The sequence below is a fragment of the Ascaphus truei genome, chromosome 12 (genome assembly GCF_040206685.1).
Source record: "Ascaphus truei isolate aAscTru1 chromosome 12, aAscTru1.hap1, whole genome shotgun sequence".
Taxonomy (NCBI): domain Eukaryota; kingdom Metazoa; phylum Chordata; class Amphibia; order Anura; family Ascaphidae; genus Ascaphus; species Ascaphus truei.
This window is the reverse complement of record NC_134494.1, coordinates 3,618,171-3,635,286: the sequence shown is the minus strand read 5'-3', so window position 1 is coordinate 3,635,286 and position 17,116 is coordinate 3,618,171. Positions and strand designations below refer to the sequence as shown.

The 17,116-nt window shown below is 52.0% G+C and overlaps 2 protein-coding genes across 2 annotated transcripts in view; one reads left to right on the top strand and one right to left on the bottom strand.

Annotated features, from left to right (window-relative positions):
- LOC142464294 (uncharacterized) overlaps window positions 1-17,116 on the bottom strand; it is a 566,786-nt gene that overhangs the window by 319,181 nt on the left and 230,489 nt on the right. The window lies entirely within an intron of this gene.
- Window positions 9,849-17,116, top strand: part of LOC142464334 (uncharacterized) — a 27,152-nt gene continuing 19,884 nt past the window's right edge. Inside the window, exon 1 of the mRNA XM_075567839.1 lies at window positions 9,849-9,912. The gene's annotated coding sequence lies outside the window, so the exon portion shown is untranslated. The remainder of the gene's footprint in view (window positions 9,913-17,116) is intronic.

Genomic DNA, 17,116 nt, shown 5'->3' with positions numbered 1-17,116 from the left:
AAGAGAAATGAAGTGCCACGTTGAGTTTTTTACATAAGGCCCTCCAGAATCAGGTCGACCACTACTAATATATAGGTCGACGATAAAGTCCATCGCGAGATGTTCCCATGGTCGATCAGGAATGGGAAGAGGTTGCACGAGTCCTGGAGTTTTACTGTGTGGTGTTTTGTTTTGTGCGCAGGTGGAGCATGCTGCAAAGAACTCCTGGATGTCCTTGCACATGCCAGGCCACCAGAAGGTTCGCTGTTAATGGTCTATAGTCCTTTTGGTCCCTGGATGACCCGCAGTCTTGGAGGCATGCCCCCATTGCATTACTTTGTGGTGGAAGGTCGGGGGCGTGAATAAGCGTCTGTCTGGCAACCTGAGACCCTGAGGGATCTAGTCTTGAACCTTGGTGATTTCTGACAGGGTGTCGATGATATTGGCCGAAAGGACACAGTTAGGGGGAAGGATAGTCTCTTGGTGGTCCTCGGTTTTATCCTCCACTGCGAACTGCCATGAAAGTGCGTCCACTTTCACGTTTTTTTGAGCCCGGAAGATAGGATATGACAAAATTGAACCGGGTAAAGAAGAGAGAGATCATCGCGCCTGCCGGGAACTCAAGCGATGAGCAGTCTCCATATATAGCAGGTTTTTATGATCCGTAAGGATGGTGACGGGGTTTTCCGCTCCTTCCAGCATTTGACGCCAATCCTCCAAGGCCATCTTGATCGCAAAGAAGCTCACGATTACCTACATCGTAATTTCGTTCTGCCGCAGAGAATTTTCTAGAGAAGAATGCACAAGGATGCAATCTGGCCTGTGGGTTCCTCCTCTGGGATAAGATAGCTCCTGCTCCTATATCCAAAGCATCCACCTCAAGAGTGAAGGGCTGTCCGGGATCAGGATGCACCAAGATGGGTGCTGAGATGAAAGCTTTCTTATGAGTTCAAACGCCATGATAGCCTCAGGAGACCGTTGTGCTGGGTTGGCTTTCTTCTGGGTGAGGGCTGTGATGGGTGCGACTACGGCAGAGAAATTCTTTATAAACCTGCGGTAATAATTGGCAAAGCCCAAGAACCTCTGTACTGATTTCAGGGAGAGGGGGCGAGGCCAGTCTATGACTGCTTCCACATTAGTTGGGTCCACAGCAAGGCCTGTGTCCGAGATGATGTATCCCAAGAACGAGGTAGATGACTGGTGAAACTGGCACTTTTCCAGATTTGCAAACAGATGATTCTCCCACAACCTCGGAAGTACCTGTTTAACGTGCCCTGTGTGTTCCAGAGCGTTCTTGGAAAAAATGAGAATATCGTCCAGGTAGACCACCACGTGCTGATCAAGAAGATCTCTGAAGACGTCATTAACGAAATCTTGGAAGACTGCGGGAGCGTTACAAAGACCAAATGGCATAACCAGATATTCGCAGTGCCCATCCCGCGTGTTAAAGGCCGTCTTCCATTCATCCCCCTGACAGATCCGAACCAGGTTGTAGGCCCTCCGGAGGTCGAGCTTGGAGAAGATAGTGGCTCCCTGTAACCTGTCAAAAAGTTCTGCAATCAGGGGTAGTGGGTACCGGTTCTTAACAGTCACCTTGTTGAGGCCGCGGTAATCGATACATGGACGCAAATTACCATCCTTCTTTTTTACAAAAAAGAAACCTGCCCCTGCTGGTGATGAAGACTTGTCGAATGAAGCCCCTCTGTAAATTCTCCTTTACACTGGCGACACACTTTATTGAAGTGTGGCCAGTTCCGCAAGCCGGGAGATTTCCCGGCTTGCAAGTGGCATCCCCTCGGCGTGCCGCGCGTCACCGATGCGCGGTCACGCGTCATCGGGTGCCTGCGCCCCCTGCAAGCGCGTCCAGGGCTCCCCGAGGGAGCCCTGGTGTCCCGCGATGTGGGGGACGGCGCCAGGGGGTTCCGGGGGACCCGGCGGACCCGGAGAGGAGAGGGGGAAGCCGCGATCGGCGGGCCTCTCCTCCGCTGCTTCGGCGCGCGCCCGGCACCCTCCGGCACACGCCAGGTAACTGCTGCGGCCGAGAACGGGCAAATGCTCGAATAAACTCGGCCGCAGCAGTATATAGTCTCTCATGGCCTTGTTCTCAGACGGAGACAGAGGGTAAGAACAGCCTCTGGGAGGAATGGCGCCTGGGAGAAGATCTATGGGGCAATCATAAGCGCGATGGAGTGGCAACTCTTCGGCTTGGGTTTTCTCAAAGATGTCCCTGAACTCACTGTAGATATCCGGGAGTTGAGACCTACTTGGTTCCGGGACCGATGCCCCTACTAGAGCTTTGGGAGAATCTAGACAAGTCTCTCGACACCGATCTCCCCAAGCGATGGGCTGTGACTGGAGCCAGTCGATCTGGGGGTTGTGGAGCTGGAGCCAGGGAAGACTCAGGATCACATCTACCGCCGGCGTGTGAATGGCGTCCAACTGTATCCATTTGGAATGGCCACTGGTCAGCTTGAGGCAGAGGGGCATGGTCTATAGGGATATGAAAGCGGGCTGTAAGGGCCTACCGTCAATGGCTTTGAGGCCCACGGGCCGATCCTTGGCTATCAGCGGAACACGATTCTGCTCTGCAAAACCCTGATTGACAAAGTTTCCGCGGGAACCGGAGTCCAGGTAGGCCTGTGTGGCGGTGTTCCCGAAGTCTCCCGATAATGTGACGGGGATGAGTACCTTAGAAGGCAGTTTGGGAGAAGACGGAGAGGTTACCATGCCCAGTGTAGTTCTCCCGATACTCACTGGGGTTTGGCATTTCCTGACATAGATGGGAAGGTGACTGCCAGGTGTCCACTATTTCCACAATAGAGGCACAGACCTGAGTGACGTCAGCGCTGCTTTTCTGACGGAGACAGGCGAGTACCTCCCAACTGCATGGGTTCCTCTGCGGTTAAGGAGGCGGCATCTCCAGGGCCTGTATGTGAAACGGAAGTTGGTTGTATACCTCTTTGACGCTTTCCCCTCTCTGCTCCTCGCTCCTGAAGCCGCTGGTCCATACGAATGCAGAGAGCGAAGAGCTCCTCCAATCCGGTGGGGCGTTCCAGAGCGGCCAATTCATCCTTGAGGGATTCGGTTAAGCCTTGCCAGAAGACTGCGGCCAGCGCTTCGTCATTCCACTTTGTCTCTGCCGCGATTGTGCTGAATTCAAGCACATAGAGGGCCATGGAACGGTTTCCCTGTATAATATTGAGGAGAGAAGATGCAGCAGTTACCCTCCTTCCTGGCGTGTCGAACACCTTACGAAACTCCCCGCAGAATCGATCCAGGTCGGAGGTTAGATACGGACGTTGCTCCCAAATAGGTGCGGCCCAGGACAGGGCGTCGTGTATCAGTAAGGAGATGATATAAGCAACCTTGGAGCGGGAAGAGGGAAAATGAGAAGGTAGCAATTCAAACTATATGGCGCACTGCCCTAGGAAGCCACGACAGTCTGAAGGATCCCCCGCGTAGCGATTGGGAGTGGTAGGCGGGGTTCAGAGGATGACGTCGGGGCCAGCGGCGGTGGAGCAGGAGGAGCAGGAGGGGCAGAAGCAGCAGAGATGGAAGGGGACAGGAGAGTCTTAAGTTGGTCAGAGATGGTGCCTGGGAGCGTTGGAGAAGTTACATTCGCTTATCATTTTGCGAGAGGCAAGCCTCTACTTGCTTGAATAAGCCATCATGCTCTTGTAGGTGTCGACCCACATCAGCGGGGTCCAGGTGTGTTGGGCTGAGCATAATGTCACGCGTGCTCAACACACACCGGACTGGACCGCGAGGCCGAGGTGGGGATTTATGGAAACCACCCTACAGCCGCGAGGGCAGGTCCAGTAAGCAGAGTAGTTGTAGATAGCCGGGTCAGGATAAGAGAGTGCAGGATCGTAGAGGTACTTGCCGTAATCAGGATTGGAGAAGTCATGCGTAGTCAGAGTTCGAAGCCAGGGTCGAGGATAGGAGAGAGCAGAAGTCCGATAGGCGAGCCAAGGTCCAAGGGTGCCAGAGGTCAGGAGTTCGGGTTCAAAGCTGGGGTCTGGGTATAAGGAAACAAGAACACACTGCGAGGTAGCTTGTAGCAAGCACGACAAAAGACTGACTATGCTCAGCCATCAACCTAGGGCTGATTGAACTGATACTAGTGAGAGCCAATGAGAATCCTCCAATGGTGAGGTCAGAGGTAAGTGGAGCGCCGGTAGGCTGAGGCTGGGTGCAGGGCAGGTGCTGAGGCTTCCAAGAGATTAGTAGGAGTGGAAGTAGATGTCCGTGCGCGTGCCCGCGATTGTGGGATAGTGCTTGAGCGGCTGCTCAGTGGCACCGGCGTGCACGGCAGTCTGCCCCAGCGGCGCACGCGTCCTGCAGATGATGCGTGAGCCGCTGCCGGTCGGGAGGGGGCGGCAATCTGGACACAGAGCTTGTGCGCCTCCATGACGGAAGGTGCAGGCGCGCGTGGAGCATGGGAGGATAGAGGCACCGCAGGAGGTAAGGGACGCAGCGCCCTTACAGTGCTTCTGTAGAACAAGGCTACAGAATACATATACACATATATACAACAAAAGACAGGGAGCCCAATGAAACATCCAATTGACAAAGACATATGTGGTAATAAGTATAAAGTTAAATACATCAATAATAATATTTTCTTGGTTATTTAGTTAAACCCTTTAGCCAAAGCGTCATAAGCCTGCATACCACATCAAGGTATAACCAAATTTGCAGGTCCTAACACTACACTATGAGCCTTCCCTTTTACCGCTGTATGAGGGGGAACAAGCATACAGTAGCAGGTCCTGTCCATAGAACAAAATGAGAATACCTCCCAGGTTAAAAAGTTGGGAGGGGTGAGCTCTGGAAGGAGGGGCCACCTACCTCCAAACTGTTGCCAGTTAGAAATTGAATTAACACACACTTTCCCAGCAAGCTCAAACCCCAACACATCATATATATATTGTGACAAACGCCCCTCTTTTGTAGCGCTGAAGTCTTTCTGGGCTCTTCACGACACGGTCTTCTAGGATTAATTAGAGAAAAAACAGGATAATACAAAGCATTATATTGCGTAATTAAAGCTTCTGCCTGCTTTATTTTCATCCCCCTAAGAGACTGCAGCTTTAACAGGTATAAGTAGGAGGCACTCAGTCGTTAACCTTCCGTGGTTTACTCATATGTCAGTGACACATTATTTCACACACTGTCACTTTAAGAAACCAAAAAAATCATAAAAATAAATCCTATCCCTTTCAGGGATCTAAACTACACAGCAGAATCAGCCTCTCTAACTGTTGCTGGGCTAAAGAACCTGGTTCCCCAGCTTAAACAATGCCCTCTCATTTAGGTTCACTAGATACACAATAATATCCACAGTTTTTAGACATAGCTTAACTGATAGATGGTGGACAGCATCCCCAGAGTCCAGGCAATTCTTCCGGAAAGCGAAGTTCATGAAGGGGGTGTCCTCCCCGAACTGGATACAGGGGAGCAGCGAAACCCCCAGCCTCCAGGCTTTAGAAGACAGACCGAAAAAGCAACCATCTCTGCTCTAATTACCTGTTCTAGTAATTAGGTGAGCAGGTGAGTGAGATACAAGCACCCTTGTAAAGTCTGGTATGGATTTCCTATCCACCTGCCTTAGTGACTGTGAATCTGTGGGGCGGATCACTTCCACACTAAGCCTGCACTTTCTTCTATAAATCAGACAGAAAGCTGCCCATTATCCTGGGACTATGTCACAATATATATATATATATGTTGTGGCGGGGGAAGGGAGAACCAGGCTTATAATAAAGGTCAACCCCACTTGGTTACCCCTGACCCATGTTTTGGGGTCCTAGAGTGTCAGCTCTTGGGCCCAGACATTGTGTATGCATTACTGTGACTGTGTGCAAAATATGAGACAATTGCCGTTTGTGTTTTACCGTTTCCAGAGGAACTGGGACGCCCTGCTTCAGCACAGAGCAGGAAAAGGTAAAAATGGGACACAAGGGGTTGATGTATATCCCCACACTCCAGCCAGGTATAAGACGGAGGTTGGTTTAATTAAAATAGGGTTCAGGGGGAAAATCATATAATGTATGAAGTATGGTAACAATGTTTTTGAATAAGGGAAAAGAGAATGGGGGTTAAACATCCCCCAAGCTTGATATGTTTGAAGGAATGTTCTAATGTTCTAATTTTTTGTATGCAAATGATTAGGAGAGAGACATGCAGACTGTTATGATTTTATTAATAGTACCATGTGTGTAAATGCATAAATGGGCATGGCTCTTGTGTAGGTTACAGTTATGTGAGTTGGGGGGATTTACATGACAGGCAGGGGACAGAATACATTAAAAGATTCACCCTGCTAGTTTACAGTATGACCCACCATTCCAGGGGGCAGGTATGCATAACCGAAGGCCTGGCTTGTAAGAGACCCTGCAGAGATGCCCTCCAGGATGTATACAAAAGTTAGAGCTTTAAAGGGGTTAAACAGCTGGCCAGCAACTGGGGGGATTCTGTGACCAGGACCAGATATTCTGTCACTGAGCAAAGGGGGTTTGGCCAGGCATGCTAAGCGGGGGGACGTGGGTGAAGCTTGTTGCCTGGTTACCAGAACTACTGGCAATCCTGCCAGAATTTGGCTCCCAAGCCAAGACTGGTTCCCATTACCCAGATAGGGTTTTGAAGGTATTATAAGCTGGTGCAGGCCATGGGGAAGGGGTTCTCTGCTGTAACATCAAGACGGATGGAGTGGGGGTGAAGAGGAGTTTTATCACCATCACAGATTTGAACCCCGCTCAAGATTCATCAGTTCTAAGAGATCCATCTAAGTTTTTCATGAGTCCATCAGTTCCATCTTGTGTGATTCACCTGAGATTCAGTCCCATTTGAGAAGTTCCAGCTCTGAGTAAATCGTCTAAATTTCTCAGAGGATAAGTGACCAGAATTCAACAACCAGAGGCTACAGGAAGGAGACGTAGCCTGGAATATTTTGCTGTGTGTTTGCAATTAGGAAAGATTAGTTTTGTTATCCCAGGTTCCAAAGTAAGTGTGTCTTTTTACTGTATTTTTGTGTAACATAGTTGTGTGCGTTCATTAGGTGAATAAACGCAATTTATTTTTATCTCTCTGCTTGCTCAATCAATGATCCCGGTAATTAAAAGTCTTAATAAGCTGGGTCCATCATGACATATGTTTATGTCAAAATGAGTGCTACGGACCTGTAACGCTTGCGCTCACCACGAACAAGGATAAACACTTTTAGAGTGTGCCTCAATACACAGTATATTGTTGATACTGTTAATAGTGTATCCACTCTCATGGGTTATAAATGTGTGTGCGTGTACTATACTAATACTCACATTGACTGATAAACGCATCTGATCATACCCTGATGCAACACGTGATGTTCGTCCCTACCAGTTGCTTAAGCGGATGTATAGGTAATTTTTGATTTGTATTGATTTATACTAATTATGGTGGCTATGATTGCATTTCTCCCTCCGCTACAGTTGTAAAAATATTGGTGCATTCAGTATATCAGACTTTTCATTAACCTTTATGAACCAAAGTGTACAAAATTAAAAGTGCGCAACTAAAAATTGTGACTCATAGGTAAATACCCCAAAAAGTGTACCAACAGTGAGTATAGATATATAGTATACACAACCGTAGTAGGTGACTAGGTAGGCGTCTGCAGCTGGAACTAATAGAGTGGCTCACACATTAAGCACTAAAGAAACAAAACAAAAGAACAGCGCAAAAATGCACATAGTGAAGTACATAAAAATAGATTTATATCAATAAAAGGTGAGTATTCAGCGTACATCAGATAGGTAGGGTAAAAGCATTGACTGTGATAAACACAGAGGTTACCGATCGACCAGTAGAGATAGTAGTAATGGATCAACACAGCTCATCAGAGACAGCAGCTTCTCTCAATCCTTGCACCAGAAATCTGTCTGTGTACTGGCGCCTCCCCCCTCGAGATGGTATCACACAGATTAAGTGTAAATCGGGAGATGGCGGATTGGAAGTCCTTGCAGTATTTAAGTCATCAACTCCTGGAAGTTCGCTCGAGAAGTCTGTGTAGAGTAACAGTCTGTAGACCACAGCACGGAGCGGAACTCTGGCAGAGGTTTGGTGTACGATGCACCAGTTTGTGACGTCACTGCTAGTCGCGCAGTCTCCTCCACTGAGCGTCACTTATACAGGGTGTCAGGTTCCGTGCAAAATTACACTAGATGTGCACCAGAAGATCACAGGCTAAGAATGATAGGTAAAAGGGTGACAGTCCAACGAGTTTCGTAGCGGCAAGGCTACTTCCTCAGGAAACATAACTTTCGCCGGTGGCGACGGGTGACGTCACCCGCCGTGTCGCCGTCACCAACAACGGCACTATAGGCACGGCCTAATTCTATAGGCTGATGCGGACATTTTCCCTTCTCTCCCTTTCTCCTTACCTACCACATTTATTGAATACCATTTTTACCAACATATTTTAGTGCGTGATATAGCAATGCAAAGTCGTTCGGCATGTACTGATTTTATCAGTTTAAGTGATGAGTAAAATACTGTTCCAGCAGTACCTGCGCTGCCTCTCGTGTGCTGCATACAATTGCTTGCTGGATAGCTCAGTTGTGGTGATAATAATGCCAAGGTCGTGGGTCTGACCCCCACACTGGCCATTTTGCAGCTTTATTTGCATTTGTTCTGTATTATATAAAAGGTTATGAGGATGTACAAGTTTACATTGATAAACATACCATGAATCACTCCCTAGGGTCTTCTCAATCAGCGCTGCTCCCTTCCTCCGTTACCACACGAGAACACTGAAAAATTAAGTGATTTATCTTAGTATATTGAATTATTAGGAACATTTCGTATGGAGCAGAATAATTAGCATAGGGAATATAAAGGAAAAATAAAGTCGATCATAAGTACAATTTTTCAAAATGTAATCTGCATTCTTAATCATTATTTTCTCCCCTCTCACTGTGCCTCTCTCATCCCCCTCAGTGTGCCTCTCCTCCCCCTCCTTCCCTCACTGTGCCACTCCCCCTCTCACTGTGCCTCTCTCCCCCCTCACTGTGCCCTTCTCTCACCCCTCACCGTGCCCCTCTATCCCCCCTCACTGTGCCTCTCTCTCTCACTGTGCTTCACTCTCCCCCACTCACTGTGCCTCTTCCTCCCCTCACTGTGCCTCTCTCCTCCCTCACAGTATCTGCCTCTCTCCCATCACTGTGCCTCTCACTCTCCCTCTTCCCCCATCACTGTGCCTCTCCCTCGCTCACTGTGCCTCTCTCCCCCCTCACTGTGCCCCTCTCTCGCCCCTCACTGTGCCCCTCTATCCCCCCTCACTGTGCCTCTCTCTCACTGTGCTTCTCTCTCCCCCACTCACTGTGCCTCTCTCCTCCCTCACAGTATCTGTCTCTCTCCCATCACTGTGCCTCTCTCACTCTCCCTCTTCCCCATCACTGTGCCTCTCTCTCTCTTCCCACTCACTGTGCCTCTCCCTCCCTCACTGTGCTTCTCTCTGTTCCCCACTCGCTGTGCCTCTCTTCCCCACTCACTGTGCCTCCCTCCTCTCTCCCCCCTCACTGTGCCCCTCTCTCTTCCCCACTCACTGTGCCCCTCTCTCTTCCCCACTCACTGTGCCTCTCCCCCCTCCACACTGTGCCCCTTATTGCACAGTTATAGGGAGGGGGAGGTACACGCATAAGCAGAAGCCTGTACAGTGCTACCAAATGTCATGACAACTTCTATTGGGGCTCTCAGCAAGCTGTATAACTTAGTATGGGCATAACCCTTATCCAAGATGGCGGCTTTGGCTTAAGGGGCATTTCTGAGCATGCGCAGCATTAGCAAGCTTCCTATTGGCTGTGACAGTAGGCTGTGACGTGTGGAAGGGGATTGCTCTGATTAGACGGCATTTGTACTTTCAACAGCCTTGTGATCCCGGGATTAGATCAGGTGATTACTCTTATCCCATCCCCCTCTTATCCCACCCCCCTCTTATCCCATCCCCCTCTTATCCCACCCCCCTCTTATCCCACCCCCCTCTTATCCCACCCCCCTCTTATCCCATCCCCCTCTTATCCCATCCCCCTCTTATCCCACCCCCCTCTTATCCCACCCCCCTCTTATCCCACCCCCCTCTTATCCCATCCCCCTCTTATGCCATCCCCCTCTTATCCCACCCCCTCTTATCCCACCCCCCTCTTATCCCACCCCCCTCTTATCCCATCCCCCTCTTATCCCATCCCCCTCTTATCATTGCACCTCCCCCTCCCTATAACTGTGCAATAAGGGGCACAGTGAGGGGGGAGAGGCAAAGTGATTCGGGGGAGAGAGAGGCACAGTGATTGGGGGGGGGGGGGGAGACAGAGGCACAGTGATTGGGGGGGAGAGCGAGGCACAGTGATTGGGGGGGGAGAGAGAGGCACAGTGATGGGGGGGAGAGAGAGCACAGTGAGGGGGGGGAGAGGCACAGTGATTGGGGGGAGAGAGGCACAGTGATTGGGGGGGGAGACAGAGGCACAGTGATGGGGGGGAGAGAGGGCACAGTGATTGGGGGGAGAGAGGCACAGTGATTGGGGAGAGAGAGGGGCACAGTGATTGGGGGGAGAGAGAGGCACAGTGATTGGGGGGGGAGACAGAGGCACAGTGATGGGGGGGGAGAGAGAGGCACAGTGATGGGGGGGAGAGAGAGGCACAGTGATTGGGGGGGGAGAGAGAGGCACAGTGATGGGGGGAGAGAGAGGCACAGTGAGGGGGGGGAGAGGGAGAGGCACAGTGATTGGGGGGGGAGAGAGAGGAACAGTGATTGGGGGGGAGAGAGAGGCACAGTGATGGGGGGGAGAGAGAGGCACAGTGATTGGGGGGAGAGTGAGGGAGAGGCACAGGGATTGGGGGAGAGATGGAGAGGCACAGTGATTGGGGGGAGAGAGAGGCACAGTGATTGGGGGGAGAGAGAGGCACAGTGATTGGGGGGGAGAGAGAGAAGCACAGTGATTGGGGGGAGAGAGGAGGGAGAGGCACAGGGATTGGGGGGAGAGAGGGAGAGGCACAGTGATTGGGGGGAGAGAGAGCACAGTGAGGGGGGAGAGGGAGAGGCACAGTGATTGGGGGGAGAGAGAGGCACACAGTGATTGGGGGGGGAGACAGAGGCACAGTGATGGGGGGGAGAGAGAGGCACAGTGATTGGGGGGGAGAGAGAGGCACAGTGATGGGGGGGAGAGCGAGGCACAGTGATTGGGGGGGGAGAGAGAGGCACAGTGATGGGGGGGAGAGAGAGGCACAGTGAGGGGGGGAGAGGGAGAGGCACAGTGATTGGGGGGAGAGAGAGGCACAGTGATTGGGGGGGAGAGAGAGGCACAGTGTGATTGGGGGGGGGAGAGAGAGCCACAGTGATGGGGGGGGAGAGAGAGGCACAGTGATTGGGGGGAGAGTGAGGGAGAGGCACAGGGATTGGGGGGAGGAGAGGGAGAGGCACAGTGATTGGGGGGAGAGAGAGGCACAGTGATTGGGGGGAGAGAGAGGCACAGTGATTGGGGGGAGAGAGAGAAGCACAGTGATTGGGGGGAGAGAGAGGGAGAGGCACAGTGATTGGGGGGAGAGAGAGGGAGAGGCACAGTGATTGGGGGGAGAGAGAGGGAGAGGCACAGTGATTGGGGGGAGAGAGAGGGAGAGGCACAGTAATTGTGGGGAGAAAGAGAGAGGCACAGTGATTGGGGGGAGAGATAGGGAGAGGCACAGTGATTGGGGGAGAGGGAGAGGCACAGTGATTGGGGGGGAGAGAGAGTGAGAGGCACAGTGATTGGGGGGGAGAAAGAGAGAGGCACAGTGATTGGGGGGAGAAAGAGAGAGGCACAGTGATTGGGGGGAGAAAGAGAGAGAGGCACAGTGATTGGGGGGAGAAAGAGAGAGAGGCACAGTGATTGGGGGGAGAAAGAGAGAGGCACAGTGATTGGGGGGAGAAAGAGAGAGGCACAGTGATTGGGGGGAGAAAGAGAGCGGCACAGTGATTGGGGGGAGAAAGAGAGAGGCACAGTAATTTGGGGGAGAGATTGGCACTATGATTGGGGGGAGAAAGAGAGCGGCACAGTGATGGGGGGGAGAGAGAGGCACAGTGATTGGGGGGAGAGAGAGGGAGAGGTACAGGGATTGGGGGGAGAGAGGGAGAGGCACAGTGATTGGGGGGAGAGAGGGGCACAGTGATTGGGGGGAGAGAGAGGCACAGTGATTGGGGGGAGAGAGAGGCACAGTGATTGGGGGGAGAGAGAGGCACAGTGATTGGGGGGAGAGAGAGAAGCACAGTGATTGGGGGGAGAGAGAGGGAGAGGCACAGGGATTGGGGGGAGAGAGGGAGAGGCACAGTGATTGGGGGGAGAGAGAAGCACAGTGAGGGGGGAGAGGGAGAGGCACAGTGTTTGGGGGGGAGAGAGGCACAGTGATTGGGGGGGAGACAGAGGCACAGTGATGGGGGGGAGAGAGAGGCACAGTGATTGGGGAGAGAGAGGGGCACAGTGATTGGGGGGAGAGAGAGGCACAGTGATGGGGGGGGGGAGACAGAGGCACAGTGATGGGGGGGAGAGAGAGGCACAGTGATTGGGGGGGAGAGAGAGGCACAGTGATGGGGGGAGAGCGAGGCACAGTGATTGGGGGGGGAGAGAGAGGCACAGTGATGGGGGGGAGAGAGAGGCACAGTGAGGGGGGAGAGGGAGAGGCACAGTGATTGGGGGGAGAGAGAGGCACAGTGATTGGGGGGGAGAGAGAGGCACAGTGATTGGGGGGGAGAGAGAGCCACAGTGATGGGGGGGAGAGAGAGGCACAGTGATTGGGGGGAGAGTGAGGGAGAGGCACAGGGATTGGGGGGAGAGAGGGAGAGGCACAGTGATTGGGGGGAGAGAGAGGCACAGTGATTGGGGGGAGAGAGAGAAGCACAGTGATTGGGGGGAGAGAGAGGGAGAGGCACAGTGATTGGGGGGAGAGAGAGGGAGAGGCACAGTGATTGGGGGGAGAGAGAGGGAGAGGCACAGTGATTGGGGGGAGAGAGAGGGAGAGGCACAGTAATTGTGGGGAGAAAGAGAGAGGCACAGTGATTGGGGGGAGAGATAGGGAGAGGCACAGTGATTGGGGGGAGAGAGAGGGAGAGGCACAGTGATTGGGGGGAGAGAGAGTGAGAGGCACAGTGATTGGGGGGAGAAAGAGAGAGGCACAGTGATTGGGGGAGAAAGAGAGAGGCACAGTGATTGGGGGGAGAAAGAGAGAGAGGCACAGTGATTGGGGGGAGAAAGAGAGAGGCACAGTGATTGGGGGGAGAAAGAGAGAGGCACAGTGATTGGGGGGAGAAAGAGAGCGGCACAGTGATTGGGGGGAGAAAGAGAGAGGCACAGTAATTTGGGGGAGAGATTGGCACTATGATTGGGGGGAGAAAGAGAGCGGCACAGTGATGGGGGGGAGAGAGAGGCACAGTGATTGGGGGGAGAGAGAGGGAGAGGTACAGGGATTGGGGGGAGAGAGAGGGAGAGGTACAGGGATTGGGGGGAGAGAGGGAGAGGCACAGTGATTGGGGGGAGAGAGGGGCACAGTGATTGGGGGGAGAGAGAGGCACAGTGATTGGGGGGAGAGAGAGGCACAGTGATTGGGGGGAGAGAGAGAAGCACAGTGATTGGGGGGAGAGAGAGGGAGAGGCACAGTGATTGGTGGGAGAGAGAGGGAGAGGCACAGTGATTGGGGGGGGAGAGAGGGAGAGGCACAGTGATTGGGGGGAGAGGCACAGTGGGGGGAGAGAGAGGGAGAGGCACAGTAATTGTGGGGAGAAAGAGAGAGGCACAGTGATTGGGGGGAGAGAGAGGGAGAGGCACAGTGATTGGGGGGAGAGAGAGAGCGAGAGGCACAGTGATTGGGGGGAGAAAGAGAGAGGCACAGTGATTGGGGGGAGAAAGAGAGAGGCACAGTGATTGGGGGGAGAAAGAGAGAGGCACAGTGATTGGGGGGAGAAAGAGAGCGGCACAGTGATTGGGGGGAGAAAGAGAGAGGCACAGTAATTTGGGGGAGAGATGGGCACTATGATTGGGGGGAGAAAGAGCGCAGCACAGTGATTGGGGGGAGAGAGTGGCACTATGATTGGGGGGAGAAAGAGAGAGGCACAGTGATTGGGGGAAGAGAGTGACACTATGATTGGGGGGAGAAAGAGAGAGGCACAGTAATTGGGGGAGAGAGTGGCACTATGATTGGGGGGAGAAAGAGAGAGGCACAGTGATTGGGGGAGAGAGATAGGCACAGCGATTGGGGGGAGAGAGAGGCACAGTGATTGGGGGAGAGAGATAGGCTCAGTGATTGGGGGAGAGAGAGGCACAGTGATTGGGGAGAGAGACGCACATCGATGAGGGGGAGAGTGGAATAGGCACAGTGATTAGGGAGAGAGAGAGAGAGGCACAGTGTTTGGGGAGAGAGAGAGAGAGGCACAGTGATTAGGGAGAGAGAGAGAGGCACAGTGATTGGGGGGAGAAAGATAGAGGCACAGTGATTAGGGAGAGAGAGAGAGGCACAGTGATTGGGGGGAGAAAGATAGAGGCACAGTGATTGGGGCGAGAGGGGAGAGAGGCACAGTGATTGGGGCGAGAGAGAGGCACTGGTATTGGGGGAGAGAGGCACTGGTATTGGGGGAGAGATGCACAGGTTTTGGGGGTAGAGAGATGCACCGGTTTTGGGGGTAGAGAGAGAGGCACAGTGATTGGGGTGAGAGAGAGGCACGGTGTTTGGGGGGGAGAGAGGCACAGTGTTTGGGGGGGAGAGGCACAGTGTTTTGGGGAGGAGAGAGGCACAGTGTTTGGGGGGGAGAGAGGCACAGTGTTTTGGGGGGGGGGAGAGGCACAGTGTTTGGGGGAGAATGAGAGGGGCACAGTGATTGGGGGAGAAAGAGAGAGGCACAGTGATTGGGGGGAGAAAGAGAGAGGGCACAGTGATTGGGGGAGAGAAGAAGAGAAGGCACAGTGATTGGGGGGGAAGAGAGGCACAGTGATTGGGGTGAGAGAGACAGTGATTGGGGGGAGGCACACTGAATGTGGTGGGGGGTGAGAGGCACAGTGATTGGGGGGAGAAATAGAGAGGCACAGTGATTGGGGTGGAGAAAGAGAGACACTGTGATTGGGAGGGGGAGAAAGAGAGAGGCACAGTGATTGGGGGGGGTGAAAGAGAGAGAGGCACAGTAATTGGGGTGAGAGAGACACAGTGGCTGGGGGGGATGAGAGGCACAGTGATTGGGGGAGGCACAGTTAATGTGGTGGGGGGGTGAGTGAGGCACAGTGATTGGGAGGGGGAAAGAGAGGCACAGTGATTGGGGTGAGTGGCACAGTTATTGGGGTGAGAGAGGCACAGTGATTGGAGGGAGGCACAGTGAATGTGGTGGTGGGGGGAGAGAGAGGCACAGTGATTGGGATGAGAGAGGCACAGTGAGGTCATTATACTACCTCTAACCTTACCTCCTTAGGGACGAACAGACTGTCCTTACAGTTCCACAGGCTGTCACATAGAAATAGTTCCGCTTCCGGTGGAGGTTTATTAAGAAACGAGTCGTTTGAGTACTGTCCTTTAATTCGTGTGAGGAGATCAGCGGAAAACGTAACGGCCAGAAAATGTTTCTTTGGAAGAATTGTTCCTTCTTGCTCTTTATCAGAACTAGGATTAGGCAATAACCCGTGACAAGGCGTCAGCTTTCCCATTCTAGGCGCCGGGGTGGTATCAGATGTGGAACTGAAATCTTGCGAAGAGAGTATACCTGGTTTGTCGTGCAGACAGTCTCTTCGCAGATCGAATGAATTCTAGGTTCCTGTGATCCGTAAAGACGGAAACCGGGTGATTGGGCCCCTCAAGTAAAGACCTCCACTCTGAGAATGCAGCTTTTATCGCCAAAAGTTCCTTGTTCCCAATGTCATAATTTCTTTCCCTGTTGATATTTGGTATGAATAGGAAGCGCACGGATGAAGGAGCATCTTGGGTCCAATTCTTTGTGAAGAATGGCACCAAAGGCGGAGTCGGATGCGTCCACTTCCATGACAAATGGTAGTGTCTGGGTTTGGATGAATGAGGATAGGGGCAGATGTGAAAAGTGACCAACTGTCCCAAATGCCGCATCCGCTTCAGGAGACCATTTGAAGGGGAATTCTTTCCGTGTGAGTCGGGTGATTGGAGCAATAATGCCAGAGAAATTTTTAATAAAACATCTTTAGAAATGAGCAGAGCCCACGAATCTCTGAATGTCCTCATTTCGAGGAATAGGAATCTTGCCTGGGTCCATACTCAAACCCTCAGGGGAGAGGATTTAACCGAGAAATTGCATGCTGGTCTTTTCAAATTCGCAATTTTTTCTAATTTGATGTACAATTTATGCTTTCGGAGACGCTCTAGGACGATCCGGGCATGTTTCTGGTGATCCATGATGTTATCTTAGAAGACTAGGGGTATCATCCAGGTATGCTACTACAAATTGGTCCAGTAACACTCAGAGAATATCATTGATTAAATGGTGAAATGTAGCGGGAGCATTGTAGAGTCCAAAGGGCATCACCAGGTATTCATAGTGCCCATAACGGGTTCAGAAGACTGTCTTCCACTTGTCACCTGGTCGGATGTGGACCAAATTATACGCCCCTTGGAGATCTAGTTTGGTAAAGATCTTGGCTGACCGAATTCATTCAATAGTTCGGGAATCAGAGGTAACGGATACCTGTTCTTCACAGTGATCTTATTTAGTTCCCAATAGTCAATACAGGGACATAGAGAACCGTCTTTCTTTACCACGAAGAAGAGGGCAGCGCCTGCTAGGGAAGTGGAGGGCCGGATGAACCACTTCGACAGGTTCTTCTGTAGGTAGTCATTGAGGACCTTTAATTCTGGTTCTGAGAGGGAATAGATTCTTCCAAAAGGAATGGCAGCACCGGTAATAATTCAATGGGGCAGTCATAAGAACAATTTGGGGGAAGTGTATCTGCGTTCTTCTTGTCACACACATCCAAAAACTCAGAGCATGGAGTTGACAGTAGATTTTCTTGGGACGAGGAAATCTTATGTATTCCCACACACTCAAGTATAGGAGTTTTAGGTAGGCAGGCTAGCTGGCAGTGCTCTGAGGGAAATGTGAGTGTCTTGGTCTTCCAGTCGATTTTAGTGG